The sequence below is a fragment of the Watersipora subatra genome, chromosome 6 (assembly GCF_963576615.1).
Source record: "Watersipora subatra chromosome 6, tzWatSuba1.1, whole genome shotgun sequence".
NCBI classification, from domain to species: Eukaryota; Metazoa; Bryozoa; class Gymnolaemata; order Cheilostomatida; family Watersiporidae; genus Watersipora; species Watersipora subatra.
This window is the reverse complement of record NC_088713.1, coordinates 47650097-47667816: the sequence shown is the minus strand read 5'-3', so window position 1 is coordinate 47667816 and position 17720 is coordinate 47650097.

Sequence of the window (17720 nt, the reverse complement as noted above, 5' to 3'; positions counted from 1 at the left end):
CTCATAACAGGACAGGGTATTTGAATTTCTAACAATGAACACAATAAGTTCCAAAATTCCCATTGTGGGAGAACAAAGGAACCCTCTTTGTTTAGTAGGCAAGGCAAGGGCAAGGCATATTTCTCCCTTAGGTCTTAGCCAATGTTGCCTAATGCCCTCTAAAATACATTTTGCCCTTTACTTTTCAGCTTGCTATTGAGTTCACAAAACTTTTGGCGCTCTTTTTTTCTAAACATCCTGAATCAAATTCGGTACACTTACTCTGCTGTAGCGGGCCGCAGTTGTTTTATATTAGCAGAGGATTGAAGATTTTAAGAAAGGTTCTTTAAATTGGGCTGTGGTGTGGCTAAAATTTGCATGGTCATTTCGTAGATAATGGGTAAGACCCCTTTCTGTGGGATACCCATGTCACAAGTATTTATGCCGACTTAGTGAACATTCTGGCCCATTGTGAAATCACACACTCTCACTTCACAACCAAGCGATTCGAAATGAGTCATTTTTATTTTTCTCCCCCCCCCACCCACCCCTTCTGTGCAACTTATTGTATTCACTGTCAACAAATCAAGTTTGCTTCATACTATAGCCTATCCTACTAACACCCTAGCTGTGTGACTTTTCCATCATCCGTACTGCTGTGCTAATAACAACCCATCATATAGAGTAGTCGATTACGACCTGATGGTTGATTCACAGCACAGCCTGCTTTAGATTCCTATTTTCATGGGCGACTTCTTGTCCATATTTGAATGATACTTTTTGTATTATGACCCATGGCCTAAAAGGTATCTAAGAAATAGCCGATGGTCTAGCTATATTGCGATTGTGTCAAAGCTATGTAGAAAATGTCCGCAATGGAAAATGTCAGCAGCGGCTGCTGTGAGTGAAGGAAATTCTATGACCAAGATTGAACTGTTTTGGTTTAACATAATTTTATGGTCTTTTATATATACCTTTAGAAAGGGTTATGACTGAGTGGTTAATAGTTTAATCAGCAGGGTTAGGCATGAGGCAATACACAGCAATACACAGCAACATCAATACCCCGAGATATTTTCAAAGGAGATAAACTCGGCATAGGTGCATTCCCTGGCCCTGATTTGTAATCAGTTATTTGTGTTGTTCCTTTTTGTTGCTATTAGATCTTTCACAAAACATTTTACGACAAAGAGATCTGGATCATACAGTGATGTTTTCTATCTATTTTTATTGATATACATGTACAGTTCATTATTTTGCTGAAAAATTCTTGTAAAAATTGTAATTTGAGCTTTTTTGTACGCGTGTCGAAGTGGATTTTCCCACAGTGTTGGACGTGTACCCCTCCGCCTCGCAGTGTTTCCCCAAAAAAGTAAATCTGTTTCTAACACTGGTTATAATTATATTTATCACTGATGTATTCCAATCTTGATTATTTAAATTTAAGTCGTTTTTGGATGACATTCATCAACTACTATTTGGTTGAAAATATCTTTTCCAGCAAAGCAATGCCTTACAGACTAGCGGCTTTTTAGCTAACTCAAAATCCTATTCAATATGTTTCCCAGTCATTGTTAGCCTGGGTAGGCTCTTCAACAGAAGAGCCTACCCAGGCTAAGTCATTGTAGTTTAACTTTAAGTGACATAAACTGTTGGCACTTGGTGGTAGTGGCATTCCATTATCAACCACCCACCCAATGGAATGCCACTACAGCCAACTGCCAACAGTTTATGTCACTTAAACTACAGCCATTGGAGAGTTTATAATTTCTCTCAACTGTTATTATTATATCTATTGTTAACCTAGCTAGGCCATAAACAAATTATTAGTTGGTTAATACAGGCTAAGTGTTTTGTGGACCATTTATTCAGCAAAACCGTGCCGAAATACTTTCCATGTCTCTCGCCTTTAAGAAAGCTTCGTCAATAACTCCAACCTTGGCTTCAAATAAAGTTATGTCTCAGAAGTTCTCGAATACCCGACAACGCGAATAACTCATAAATAACTCACTTTAAATGTGGTGCCAGGTTAGCCATAATGATAATCCTATTACTCACTCTAAATTTTGTTGCCACTCAATATGGCTAGTATAATAGAAGAGATGGAGGTATAGAGCTCTACCTTAGCTTAGGACAATTAAAATAATCTTTTGAATGAAGACTTATGAATAGGATTTTTAATTGAATAAAATAACTTTGAAAGTTGTGACATCAGTTGTGCATGCCAATGCTGCACCGTTTTGTTTGAGAGGCTAACCCAGCACCTTGAAGTTCGAGCAAAGGTTTAAATTTCACAGGTTACACAAAAACTAAGTAGCCTATTTATGCTTTACTTGAATTTTATTTTTAATAGGTCTGATTACGCATGTAATTATAGTCAATTTACCAATTGGTAGACACATTTTACTGATAACCACAAATGGCTCTCCGAAAGCTCAAAGTCTAATAGACCTACTCCAGTCTCAGTGCTTTTATGAAGGCTACCGTGAAAAATACAAAAATATTTCCCAATAATCAAGTGGGGCATTATGTAAACAGCTTTTTGCTATTAATAATTGTTTCGACAAAATATTACTTTAGAATTTTCCTCAAAGTGGATGGTGAGGAATGAAAAGCGAAAAATGAAATTTGTCGCACCCATCACTTTGCTCGTTTCCTCAACGAATCTCCGTAGACTCATCAAGGAAGCTGCTCTACAATCTTGCATCGAAGAGAATATGAGGCTCATTATGAGGCGGGATTAAACCACTAATTAATAGTCCTAATCATGCATCTAATTCTAAATTATGCCAATTGGTAATCCACATAGCAGCTTTTTTATATTACGGGAAAAGTGTTGGGAGCAGTTTTAATGATTATAATCTATCCCAACTTTGGTTACTCAGTTTTGGACTTTGGTTGGCGCCATAGCTGCCAAGTCTCCCTTTTTGAGAAGGATATTTCTGATATTTTGGGTAAATTTTCCTCTCCACACGCGATTAGCTATTTTTTTATTCAATAATATTAACAGAGTGTCATACACTATCAGAAAGAGGGCATGAGAGAAGTCCTTAGACACACATTCAAAGTTTTACAGGGTGTAGGGTATGAACCTCAGTCGTTTAAATCCAAAAAAGCTAAAAACCTCACTTTTTCAAATCACGGTTACTTGGCACCTATGGTTGGCGCTCATTCCTATTTTGTTGACAATATCTTTACTGACACTGTAAGGTCATTCATTCAATGTGCGTTTCCCACAGTTTCCCAGCCATTTGTGAGTTTATGATTTCCCTCAACTGTTATTATATCTATTGTTACCCTAGCTTGGCCATAAAAGGATTATGAGTTGGTTAATATAAGCCTTGGTGGGATCTATGAGTTGAAATCTCCTCAGACCACTGTTATTCAGCAAAACGGCACCAAACCATTTCATTATATAAAATCCATTAAGAAAGCTTCGTTCATAAAGCCAACCTTGGCGTCAAATAAAGTTAAATCTCAGAAGTTCTCGAATACCCGACGACGCGAATAACTCACTTTGAAAGTGGTTGATTGTCAAAGAAGCATTAAAATTTTCATCGGTAAAAGCCAGTTTGATGTCAGAAGGAGTGTTCTTTAAACATCGTCATTCCAAAGAGAAAATTAAAAATCAGACTTGGCGACCATTAAAACCCTCCACTTTTGGCTAATCGTGTCTCACTAAAATTTATTTTATTATACCAAAACACCTTATTTTTTCTTTTTATTTAATGGCCTTCAATAATCTCTGCAACTGCTGTATATAACCGAAATTCAAATAACATTTTTCTAAAAAGTAATACTCCAAAATCCAAATATTAAGTAATTTTAAAAATCTAATCTGAACTGCTTTCCCCTGCGGCTGTAATAAAGGCTAAATAATCTTGAGACATCAAAAATACAGGTTTTATAACTTTTTCAGTGAACCATCAGAGAGCAAATTTATGATCAATGGGCAAATAACACCTGTCTATGACATCGTAAGCCTACAGAGTTTTACAAGAACCCTAAAGAGTCAATGGAGCCGAAGAGCGAAAGGGTCTATTTGTAACGGTATGACTTGTCCCTTCTTAACAAACGTATTAGCTTGTTTTACACCAATAGTCAGGGCCAGTAAGATTATAGGTGTCTGTACTATTGAATAAGCAACACAGTGTAGGCTAGGAGGTATGATGGATCCAAAAAACTTTGACAAACCTTTTGTGTTAGCCTACACGCCCGTTGCAGTTAACCGGTTATTCTTCATGGGATAGCAATTCTGTTATTAATTATTTATATTATAAACCATATTATATCCCTCTAAACAGAGTTACCTAGCTATTTTTGGAGCAAGCAGTTAGGAGTACCTCCTAAATTTACCACTCGATATTTTTGTCCAGGCTAATTAATTCCAAATGACTTGCATTACCAACAGTGTTGCAGTTTGGGTAGGTAAGCCGACAGCTGATTGCCATTGAGAATATGGGAATGTTGCGGTGCTGACAGTATCAGAAAAAATATCGCATGCCAACATCAGAGATATAAGGCTGCAATATGTAATGTGTTTTCACCAGACTGACTTGAAACCGTCAGTTTTGGCTCCATTTGGATCTTACAAGCTAGAAAGTAATGTGGTTGTGCTGACAACTCCTTGATACTTTCAGTATTATACAAATTTCTATGCAGGTTGATTTCACTAAGGATAAAGCTATATACCATTGCGTCTCTTAGTTTGTGAACAGCACCGCTTTATTATTATAATTTTATGATTTTTATAATTTAAATATTTTGTTGAGAAAGCTATGCAATAAATTTAGCCTTAGTGGCAAAAAGCTGTCAACATCCAATCCAACGCCAAACTGCACAAATATAATAACCCTCTCTAAGATGCTCTGCGACAACCGTTTAGAATTATTTGCTGTTTCCAAACGAATAATGACTAAAAATTTTCTATCTTTCTGAAGAACATGAAAAAACACAGTGTTCACTTGAAGTTCCGATGAGATTAACCCTGTACTATATGTATACTAGTTAAAGCCACATTGTATGAGACGTGATATTTTTTCAGATTTCGCCAGGAAATGTGTGGCAGATAAGCTAAGTGGAGGATCAAGGATACCAACAGAAAACCTGTGATGCCGACAGTAAGCGCTTAGATAATCCTATTTTTTTTAACTCAAGAACATAGATTTATTATCTTTAGGCCTACATTGATATTTTTATGTAACTGAAACGACTTGAGCTTCTAACTGTGGTTTGGGAAGACATAGCTTTATTTTAGCTTTATATTAGGATTTGACTTTGAGGCTTATCAATCGTTATTGTAATATCATAGTACTCAATGACGCTCACGATTCAATGAGAGTTGCATGAAAACTCTGAGCTATCTTTACTCACATCAAATATATATTTTTAAATTAAAAAAAAACATTTCCACAGCAGTCAATGTTCTTCAATCCAATCATGAGCATGGGTCATTATTGTTGGTAATTCTTATACATTTACTTTGCTAGTGATAAATGCAATAAATGGCATACCGGTATGAATTTTCATGACATATTTTAAAATTAAAAATAACAATATCTTTGGTTAGGCAGACCACTCCCATTGCAATATCCTAGTTGTGATTAAAAACTTTAAAAAAAACTTAATTTTTATTAGATATTCTTGTATCTTACCCCTTTTTACAAGGGTAGATAATATTGAACCTCCAATTCTGTGCAAGGAGGCCGCATTTTCGTTGCCCGTAAATATATCAATTGACGCCAGTTATGGAAATTTTGTTCATGATATGACAGGTCACCGCTTGGATTCCCAACCCCGTGTGTTCGGATCAGCATGGTAATCATAACAAGGAAATAGAGATATACCAGAAGTTATCTTGGCATGTCGGTAGCGGTAGCAGGGCAGTATTTATAATATAATATCTACATCTACTCTGCACTTTGAATTAACCCACTTTATAGAATGTATCCGGCAGTTTGATGGTTAATAAGACTTGTGTGGTGAAAGTGTAGCATAGGCTAAATAAGTCAATTAAATCAACATATTATTTGTATTTTCAGACAGTAGACGCGTTCTCGGTTGTGTCAAGTTGATGTCAGAAATAGACTACAAGAAGAACTCCTCATACGCCAAAAAAATTTCACTCTCAGGTGAGCACAACTATAAAACTTAGTTCTGTAGATGGCAAACCTTTGGAGCAAGCCATCCTTTTTGCAGAATACGTAGGTCCACTAATGATCGCCACTAATCGAGAGATAATTGCACTTTCACATTAGTTCTACTAGTAGATAGGCTCAAAAATCTTAGGACATCTTAATGCAGAGCAGTATGCCTGTTGTTCACATTGTTTCAAAAGAATTGAAGCGGGTTTACGATGCTTCAAAGAAAAAAAGATACATGGGCTGGTGAAGTCACAATGGTCCTGGTCTGCACTGCACTGCCGACTTGTCGATTATCACAATTGCATATTTTCCGAGCCATTGTCGATAAAATGAAAAATGAGATTTTAATTGTGAAATTAAGTTAAAATGAACGATCCACACTAGCTAAATTAGTAGCAATAGCGAGAGAGGACAATTCCACCAATTATCAATAGCTGCACTCTATGTTAGTGGTGTGAAATTTCCAACTCTAAAATGCTATAACACTTATTACCAGCTGGTTTACTGTTTTGCGGTCTATTGAAAACTATGAGTATGTAATTTTCTTGCAATTCACATTATTGAATAGAAGAAGATAATTTTTTGCGAGAAAGTTGAAGTTAGGGTAAAATGCACTATTCTCTGCGAAGTGGGAATAGTTTGGGTATACGCAGGGTGTTAATGGTAATAATAATATACTAACAGATGGTGATGGGCAAGCTAAGCTGCTTGGGAGTTGGCCAACTTTGTTTGCAGTGGCCAATGATATTAAACATGCTGTCGCTAAACTAGTATCAAAAGCGAGAGAGGACAATTCCGCCAAAGCAGGAGAACAATATTTTTGTTCAATTATCAATAGTTGCATACTATATTTAGGTTGCAGAAAATTTGCGGCTCTAAAATAATAATAGCAGTGACAATTTATAATTACCAACTGTTTAACGTAGCAGACATAAAACACTTGTGAGGGGCGTGTGAGTCGGGGCATTTATTTATAGTAGTTCGCTCACAGCTCACATCTTTGAATTAAATAAAAGTTTTTCAAGAATGGTGGAGCTATGGTGAAAATACCAAATTGATTTTCATAGTGAAGAAGTATACACAGGGTAATGGTAGTAATACTAGTAGGTGGTGATAACAGAGCTCACCTGCCAAAGGGTTAACAACTCCCGATGGAGGAAGTTAAACTCGAAAGGCGAAAGGGGGCAACTCCCCCAAAACATTACATGATCGGTTTTATTATTCAACCAATCGGTTCGCTTTATGAGTTAGGGAAATGAAAAACTTTGTCGCCTTAAAAAACTAATAATAGTTGGAGGAATTACTAACCCGTTTTATTAACTTCCAATTCAATTGGAATATTCCAATTATGTCTACCGCTCTCCACATCCCTATCAACCGTATCACTTTTCTGTAGAAATTGTCAAGTCTTATTTTGTAAAGTTGAATATACCTTGGTTTTTTTTTGGGAAATAGTTAATTTTCTTTTGCGGAAAAAATTTCAAGGGTTTGGTTTGTCGCAAACGGAATCACATATGCAGAGTTCACCTCAAATATTGGTGTTGTTTTCCATGTCTCAAACTACTCCATGTTGGATGTAATTCAGCTGGAAATGTTGCCTGCCCTTGACCATCTCGCAAAATGACCAACTCTTAAAGCCATTGAGATTATACACACGAGATATAATCACTTACTATAATAACACAGACCTGTAGATCAGAGGATGGCCATATTAAAAGTTTAACCACTTGGTGTCTGCTTGTCAAGGTCTTCCTTTGACATGTTGAAAACCGGTAATTATGAAAACAAAGTTTGGTAATCCTTTAGATGTAGACCTATGCTCATCAGATATTACCAGCAAACAGCAATTGAAAAAAGGTAGGATTCCGCAATAGAATTGTCCCCACTCGAAATGGTCACGTGACCATTTCAAATTGGGACAACTCCAATTCAGATAAAGTGATTAGGGCCTGAGCTAGTGCAGACCTAATGAATTGATCGCATTGTAAATTAAGATGAGCTATTACATTGACAGGTCAGAATTTGAACATCTGGTAATCTGTTGAGGTTTAGTGTAAATAATACATTCAGCTCATAGGCTTTCAAAACAAACGACGCTGACTACCTTGATATATACTTAAACTAGTCAATGCATTAATATTCTCAACTATACACGCCTATTGAGTTCAAGTACAAAATCACACAACCATTGCATAAATGTGGAAATTTAATGCGCTGACTGTTTACTGTATCTTATTTATTTGTCAACTATTAAGCATGTAGTGAGTTTTTTTTGTAAACAATTCAACCAGTGCATAAATTTTTGCTAATAATGCAATGGCTGTGTTGCAAGTTTAATGCAGCTGACGCATTACTGTTCAAAATTTTAATCGCTTATCAAGTTTTTATTTAGTTAACACAAGCAGTGCATAAATGCCTGAAGCCTACACCCTCACCGCATAAAAATTATAAACAGTTAATGCATAATTATCAATGCTCTCTATGCACTCATTGTGTTTATCTTAATTTAATTCACTCGGCGCTGTTAAGCGGATCACAAACGCATCATACGCATTAGCTTTATATACAAAGTGCAATGTTTAAGCATTAAGCGCATTGTAATATACTGATAGGTAATGGCAAAATACACACTGAATGCGATTTCATTGCATTGCCTGAGAATTTAATTCAATATTTAGTTCATCACAGTGCGTTTTAAAGAAGGGGATATTTTAACAAAGTGCATTGTTTTTCGGACTGCAGAAAAATATTCATCCAATGCCTAATATTATGCATTATTCAAGCAGTCACTGCACTGAATCACTCACTTTTCACACGCACTAAGTCTGACAGTTTTTACAGTGTAGAAAGGAGCGACGAGACCAAGAGCTAATGACAAAAGTAGGTTTGATTAAAAGACAATCAGCCATCCTTAGTGGACTATTAGGACTACATTAGACTGACTCTAAGTAGTAAAATCACTTCGAATTATTTGTCACAGACATATAAAATTTGAACAGAGAAATGTAGAGATTGCCAAGAAAAAAGGTTATTTAAACTTAATTATAATTGTTCTTCAGCGACCCTAAAATTACGTCAAGCATAAAATAATTACGTGAGATAATCTTTTCATTTATTCAAGCTACCGTATGGTTTCACCTTCCCGACTTGAATTTAAAAAAAAAACATTGGAAAGCTTTAAAGATCATGATTTAGTAAACTAACGATCATGAGTTGGCAATAACTGCAAGTGTCAGCTTAAATATCTGTTTTAGTTTTACATTGTGTTTTAGAATGCTTGCATGTTTAAACTTGTATTCTAGTGACATGAGGGTTTGTTTACTCCACATGAGACTCCAGTTTAGAAGCAGATCAGTGCATCGTTAGAAGAAATTCATTATTCATATACCTTCCGTAAGTTATTGATATGTATTGTTTGTTATTCTGCTATCAATCTATATTTATAGCAGAAGTCAGGTAAAAAAGCTATTTATAGCTACTCGTTAGACTTTTGACCCAAAAAGTCATCACATGCAGGAAAGGAAGTCTTTAAAATGATTTCTATGTAAAGTCAATTAAACGGAGTTGATTGGTTACAGCAAAATCATGGATAGACTAAACAAGTGGATGATCGGGGGTGGGTTGATTGCGAGCCTCGCTTTCTGCTACTTTAGGAAGAGGCTTGCCGAAAGTTACCGATAAGAGATGATGTACATGTTGTTTTGTTGCAACAGTTTGTATGCAGTTAGTGAGAGTTTTACTCTGGAAATGCAAGGTATATTTTTGGAGTTGTGTAATCCTGAGATACAGCAGCATATTTAATTAAAACTCTATTGAAACAAAGAAGGTTTAGTAGTTCAGGGAAGATTATGCGGCAGGTTTAACTCATTCACAACTTTGCGAGTCAACTTGCAAATTTTGATTGTAGCGAGGCTACCAAAGTGAGTTATCTCGACTTGGAAATTTACCTATTTTATATGCAGCTATTTCTAAGTTGTGGAAATCTTTTTTGATTATTTATGAAAAATTCTTGTCAATCAGAATAACTTACAAATATGCCTAAAACATATCTCTGACAATAGTTATGATCAAAATACTAAACTTATATCGACGTCTACGTGAACCGAAAATCATCATGGCATCTTAAAAAATTATTGACCTAAATACCTGAAGGTATAATATAAATGGATTAAAACTCATAATAGCATATTACGTTTTATAATAATATTAGCCGATTGGGCGGCGTTGCATGGGTGCTAAAACCAGCTTATAAAACAGGGACAGGTAATGTAGTGTCACATTGCCAATGACTGATTTGAGTAAGCTATCTAAGAGCTACTGTAACTACTTGCTTTTACGGGAGAGCGAGCATAAAAGTATTCTGGGTAACGCCGGGAATTCCGCTGGTATAAAATATAATATATATGTATTAGTTATACATTACAAAAACTCTGATCATTTTATAATCTCGATTGCTCTAAACCAAGGCACTTAAGTAATTGAACTGCTTTATGGTCATAGATCAGTGTTGTTGGTACTAGACTATGGCTTCTTTTAGTAAAGAGCAGGCTCGATATCTATTCTTAAACACCAATGGTATCTCACACAGGCCAATTTAGCATACAATGCAAAAGAATAGAAAATGAGATTGCCTTTATTCAGTTTATGGGTATTGCCTATGTGAGGACTTTGTGGGTTTCTGTGCTTCTTTCCATTGAGTCAGCACGAGGACCACACATAACAAGTAAGACCTAAGATCGTAATGCCCCCTTAAAAAAATATCATAAATTGTCAAGTGTTTGACATTTAAGGCTTTAACATATGATCTCAGGCGTCTCTTACTACTGTTTTAAATAGCAAAAAAAAGTAAAAAAAGAGCGATGAGACCAAGAGCCAATGACAAACGTCAGCTTGATCAAAGAAAAGCAGCCATTTCTATTGGAGTATTAGGTCCACAATAGACTGACTTTTAGTAGCAAAAGCACTTTGACTTATTTGTCACAGACATAGACAGCAACAACTGAAAACTTCTAAAACAAATGGCTGAAGAGAACTTGACTTACCAAAAATATTCGAAGGGTAACAATCTACACAAAAATCTAAAAACAGCCAAACAGGTGAAACAGATTTAAATGAAGTGTTGAACAACGTTGAGCCAAAAAGACACTGCTAGGTAGAGAGAGAGAGGTGACACTGATTTGTCGAAAAACAAAATTTGAACATTAGGGAAATGTAGACACTGCGAAGAAAAAAGACAGATGACATGCATTGCAAAATATTCAGAATAATTTGAAACAGCAAAATTACAAACCAATGCGCGAAATATGAGATCTTTTCCTCATTATTGTGCAAAGCTTTTCATCGGAGAGGAGGCCAATTTTTGCTGCAATTGTTGATGTTCTAGGGTTTATTGAAAGAACATTAATGTGAGAATACCACTAGCTCTTCCAAGAGGCAAACATCAACACAGTCCTGCAACTGATGAAGGACACAGCAAAACCTTCTAGAAACAGGAAGAGCAGAAAACACAGAACGTGAGGAAAACGCTATATGTGTTGCATGAGTAATAACAGTCATGAGTCACAACTGAATCTATAGAGCCATTATGAAGATTATAGAGCCAGCTCTAGATTAACCCTTTCGCGAGCGATTTTTCAGGACTATACTTGGGCAAATTAATTTTCCAAAAAATCAATTTCTTTTAAAAGGTTTATACTCCCTTTTGTATATTATTGTGTGCATATATCTATGTATAAACATGCATATGTATACATGCATTTGTCCAGATGTATATATATATATTTTATGAACGAATAAAAATGTATAACATAAAAATATTTATATATGTAGATCTACCAAGATAAATATATATATTGTATATCTTTTTATGATACAAGTGTACACTTTAATAAGCACAAATTCTGTACAATATATCCAGAAGCATTCTCCTTTACAAAGGCCTATACATCACAGTCTTTGCACCAGTTGCTTATTCTTGTCTTTTTGTACCAATCACACAGCATCTACTGGAGTAAATACTAGACCTGTCACTACTACAAACTGATGAATGGTAAGAGATTTATCTCTTTTTATACTGGTAATATTCTTCCAGGCACTGGCATCACCCAACCCTCATCATCATCATTACTGCTACCAGCTTATTCATCAATATCACTTCCAGATGTAAAATAATTACAATCACAATTTGAACCTGATTCATTGTCATCTCTGGCTACTAAATCTAAAAAGTCAGTCAATTGCAATTCTCTTAGTAACTCCGGTACTAGTACTTGCTGTATTAGAATAATCACAGAGAGTTCTCTTAGAAGTCGTCATGATGATAAACTAAAAAAAACTCTCGAAGCTTTCAGTAAATAACGGATAAAACAGAACCAAAAAGTAAAAAAAATTAAAAATTATTTTGAACGGTTTTTTAATTTTTTTCGCAATTTTTGTTCATTTATTCTTGCTAAAAACGATCGTTTTGTGCAAACAGAAAATTTTTTAAAGGCTAATCGAAGCCATTATATCGTAGCTTGCTATCGTTCAAAAAAGTAAACAAAAAACGGCATTTAGCTAGCCAAAAGCCGAATGAAAAGAAATATATTTCTCTAGCGACAAAATTGTCACATTGCCCATTTGAAGGAGTATCGCGAAGCGACAAAAATGTCGCTTTGCCCGTGAAAGGGTTAAATTAAAATTAGATCAAAATCAATATAAAAATCCGCATTCTGATAGATTTAAACTCAAATCAGCACCACTATGGAGCCGAATAGGCTCTATAGTGATTTGGTAAACTAACGATCATGAATTGGCAGTAATTGCTAGTGTCAGCTCAAATATCTGTTTTAGTTTTACATTGTGTTTTAGAATGCTTGCATGTTTAAACTTGTATTTTAGTAACATGAGGGTTTGTTTACTCCACATAGAACTCCGGTCAGTGCATCGTTAGAAGAAATTTTTCATTCATTCGTTATTCATTTACCTTCTGTGAGTCAATGATATGTATTTTTTATTACTCTGATATCAATCTAAGTTTTATATATTTGTGACGCGTGATTTGTGAGTAGTCGGCTATCGCAGATACTTTTTTACAGTCAGGTTGCTAGAATCCCCTTGTTTAGTAAGATTTTTGTGTCAGTTTCACTCTACTGCATTTACCGAAAACAAGATATTTACCTAATTCTGAAAGTCATTGATACATACATGTACTTTTTATTACTCTGATATCAACCTAAATTTGTAACAAAATTCATATAGAAAAAGCTATTTATAGCTACTTGTTAAGCTTTCGACCCAAAAGTTCATCACATGTCGTAAGTCTTTAACATGCATATGTAAAGTCATTTGAACAGAGTTATTTGGTTACAGCAGAGTCATGGAAAGACTAAGCAAATGGATGGTTGGAGGAGGACTGATTGCGAGCCTTGCACTCGGCTACTTTGGGAAGAGCCTTGCAGAAAGTTACCAGTAAGGAGTGATGTACATGCTTCTTTATTGTAGCAGTTTGTATGTGGTCGGTGAAGGATTTGCCATGAAACTGCAAGATATATTTTCAGAATTGTGTAATCCTGAGATACAGCAAGGAATTTGGCAGAAAGTCTACTGGTGCAAAAAAAAAAGGTTTAGTAGGCCATGGGGTATTATGTCGCGCATTTAAGAGGGAACCTAAGGTGGAATATTGTGATTATTAAAACTACAACTCATGAATTTCAGCATGGTAGAGCTCTAACACTTTAACACCTGCATCAATCAAAGCCCTTCAGTTATTTCTGATTAGCTGTGCAACTACTTTTTCCCTGTGCTCTATTGGCACACCTGACAATCTCCGACGGAACAGTCTATTGTCAGGGTAGTAATATATACATATTCAATAGAAATACTGCTACAAATCATTCTCTTCCAACTGATGTGTTCCAGGTCAACTGTGAGACGCTCGTTACTCAAATCGAAATTAAAACCTTGCACTGACCTAACGCTTTACGTTACTGGGAATTTCCTACATAATACAAAGCAAAAACTACTTGATTTCTTTATTTATTGAGGCTCATGTTGTAGGAGTGTCTACTGTGATATCAGATCAAGCATTATTGCGCAGTATAACATAAATAACTACAAGTACTGTATTACCATGTTGGTGCTTCAATGCTTTATAACAAATTAAATTGTTATTATGTGTAAGTGGAAGGTAATGGCCACCTGTGGAAACACAAGGATCTGAGGGAGACATCTGAAACTTATGATAGCAACTTTGGCGAGAATATCAAAAATTACAGCTTAGTTGGAGTAATTAAACTCACACCAATCAGAAGTAAAAAAAAATGTCTGAAAATGGAGAAAAAGTAAAATTGCAGATCCAAATCTCAAAATTAGTAAAGCGGGTAATTCTGAACTCAGGTCACAAGCTAGTAAGAAAAGAGCATGACAGGACGGCATAAATCTAAACTGTCTGTAGCAAGCATGCAATGATTTAGTTAGTACAGTAGGCAAGTTATGCAAGATATACAATAATTTGTGTTTTTGTTAGCAATAATTAATGTTAGGTAAGTGAATATACCAAACACAGGTATACAACTTTGATTTCAAAGTCAAAAGATGCAGGTTAATTGTTTGCCAAAAAATTCAAGAACCCAAATCAGCAGATAAAGCTGCAGAACAGCTAGCTGATGAAAGAGATAGATTAAATGAGAAGGAAAGATTTTTGCAGCATTTATTCTTGAATATGAATGCCGCTCTTTCATTAATTATCAAAATTACTGCCTACAGTCAACCACATGAAAATGTAACAGAAGCCATAGAAACAACAGCGACATTGAGAGATGACAAACCTTCCCGGGGAACATACCACAACCAGAATAGCCAACTAATAGAAGTGTTCATCAGGTGGGAAGTTTACCACAAGTCAACATTCTCCCATCATCTCTAGCCTTATATAAAGCTTCCAAATCTTCTATCTTTGCCACACTTATAAAGAGCTTTACTGATACCTTGGTTGTCACAAAAAAACATGTAGAACATGAGGTTTTTATGGAAATTTGCACACCCCAGATTAAGTGAGCCTTAAATACTTTAGAACAGAAAGGATATTTGACATCACAAACTTTGATTTCTAAAGAGATATATTAATGGAGATGCATGAAATTATATGGAAACTAACACAGTATGAGCACACAAACATCATACGATAAGTACGACAACTTATTCATGGATCAATATGAAAACAACTTCATTATCACCAAAAAAGTTCTCAAAAAGCTTGCTGATTGGCTACTTATAAGTTTATTGGCAGGATTTTATTTATTAGGCCAAACATGTGCTTTGACTGCTTTGCTAGATATGCTTAGCTTATTCACAGCTGGTTTTCACATTCGTGAATATTTAACAAACCACAATGTAACCCATTACGAAACAAGATGCTTAGTCATAGAGAAGACTGCAACTTACGAACATTTTGTAGTTTGAAATAATCGAGACTGTGAGTAGCTGTATATCAGTTTTTCTAAAATAAGTTAAATTGAACCAACCATCTGTAAAAGGACTAGTAATTTTTGTAAGTTGAAAATAATCTTCTTAGTTTTTTCAAGCTCGGGAATTCATATAAATTTGACTATTCTGTCAATATATGTTTTACTAATGTGTTTGACAGCACGATGTGTTATGATAAATAAAATACAGCAATATTAATCAGACCATTTGTTGAGCTTTACAAGATACTTACAGAGCTCCCAATAGGATCTATTAAAAAAAAGTTTATATGAAAATTCAGTGAGTACACTATAAACTTTATGGATCAGCTGTTGTTCCTAGACATCCAGTGGAAAAGTGAGAAAATGGCAGCCAAACTCTTCAACTTCTATTACTTAGAATTAAGATAGCTGCTGAGTGGCTTTCAGAAAAAGATGTCACTAAGATCTCCAACCATAGCAGAACCTTCTGAATTTCTCAAGATTGAAGTTGATATTGCCAGCACGGACATACCATACAGTTTAGCAATTGAGCGAAAGGACAAAGCAAATACATAAAAAGATAGGAAGGAAATATCTGAAAAGAGAAGTATTAACACTTTCTTTATTAGACGAATGGAACAAATGCTGATAACATCAAACATTGTCCAAACATTGTCCAAACTGCTCAATGAGCAACCGATATACAGCCAATGGCTTCAAACCTAAAATATATCCAGAAAGATGTGAAACACAAAGTTATTAAAGAAATGATTAAATACATGGAATGGTGCTTTCATTGTTTCCTTTTAAGCCACAGATCGAAACACTGTACAAACAGTAGGCAATGTCACACCACATTCAGGAAAAGACATGCCACCATCAAACAAATAAATTCTAAAGATATTTGATGACCAGACAGATAAGACAAAAAATGGCAACATAAACCCAACTTTAAAACCAGCGACAGAAAAAACATTTTTACAGTCATTAAAAACACAACCAGTTCTCCCAAGGTGCTGGAGGAATACATGTCATTGTTAAAAACTTTTTGAGGTGAACTACGAACGGCGGACTCAACATTAACAGGACATCAGGTAGGCAGGTTTCAAGACAGATATTACAACTCTTACTATTATAAACAATTAACCTTATTATTATTATCAATTGCTAATAATTGATAGTAATAAACAATTGACAATTATTGAAATGAGAACAGATGTCAGCTATCACACAGAATGAAAGGTTTATGAATGTATCGATAGATCAAGAGCAAGCTGAACATGTGCTTCCATTATTACAGCTATGCAAATTGCAGTGCATTTCTCATTTCTCAAAATATTTTTCTCAAAATAAAAAGCTCAGGATGGTAATGGGTGTTGTCAGTGCCGCTTCAACAAAGCTTCACTAAATGACCAGTTTTTGGTGGCTGCAATCATTTCTGCATGAATTCCTTTGTCGAGATCTTGCTAAGATTTAGTCGAGCCTATAGCTAATTCTTGTCACATTAAGTCGATGTGGATAAAAGGGCAAAACTTACTGATTCACTTACTTGAAAATCTAATAAACTTGCAACATATCATATGGGTCGAAATCACTGAAACCATGGTTAAGTCACAAATCACAAAGTTGAGTTATCCGACTTTGAAGCTGCAATAACTGATTTTCTAATATTAGTAGCACGTGCAACTGGGCCAATCAAAGAGTGATCTTTCTGAATCTGAATTCAGTTTAGCCAATAGAAGTCTTTAACCATCGAAAAAAAAACCTTAAAGCCATTGCTGTTCTAAACAGGAAGTACTGAAAAATGGCGTCCGATAAAAGTATTTGTTTCTTTTTTTGCTGATTTTAAAGATATCTCTGACATTTTTGGCACTTATAATGAGTAACTTGGTATTCTAACTGATGTTAAAAAAAGTAAAAGTAAAGGGAATGACGATGATATTTTCCTAACAATTCTTATAAGATTTAATTATAAGAATAATTATTCGATTTTATAAGATTATCATAAGATTTAATTATAAGAATAATTATTCGAGTTACAAAATCGAAGTATATAGTGACCGATGGTGTGCAATATGTTATTGTTACTAAATTTTAAAGATTTTGTTGATACTACGACTGTGCCCAATATGGCATTACTGCCAAGCCGTTTTTAATATCTGCGAAATGCAAT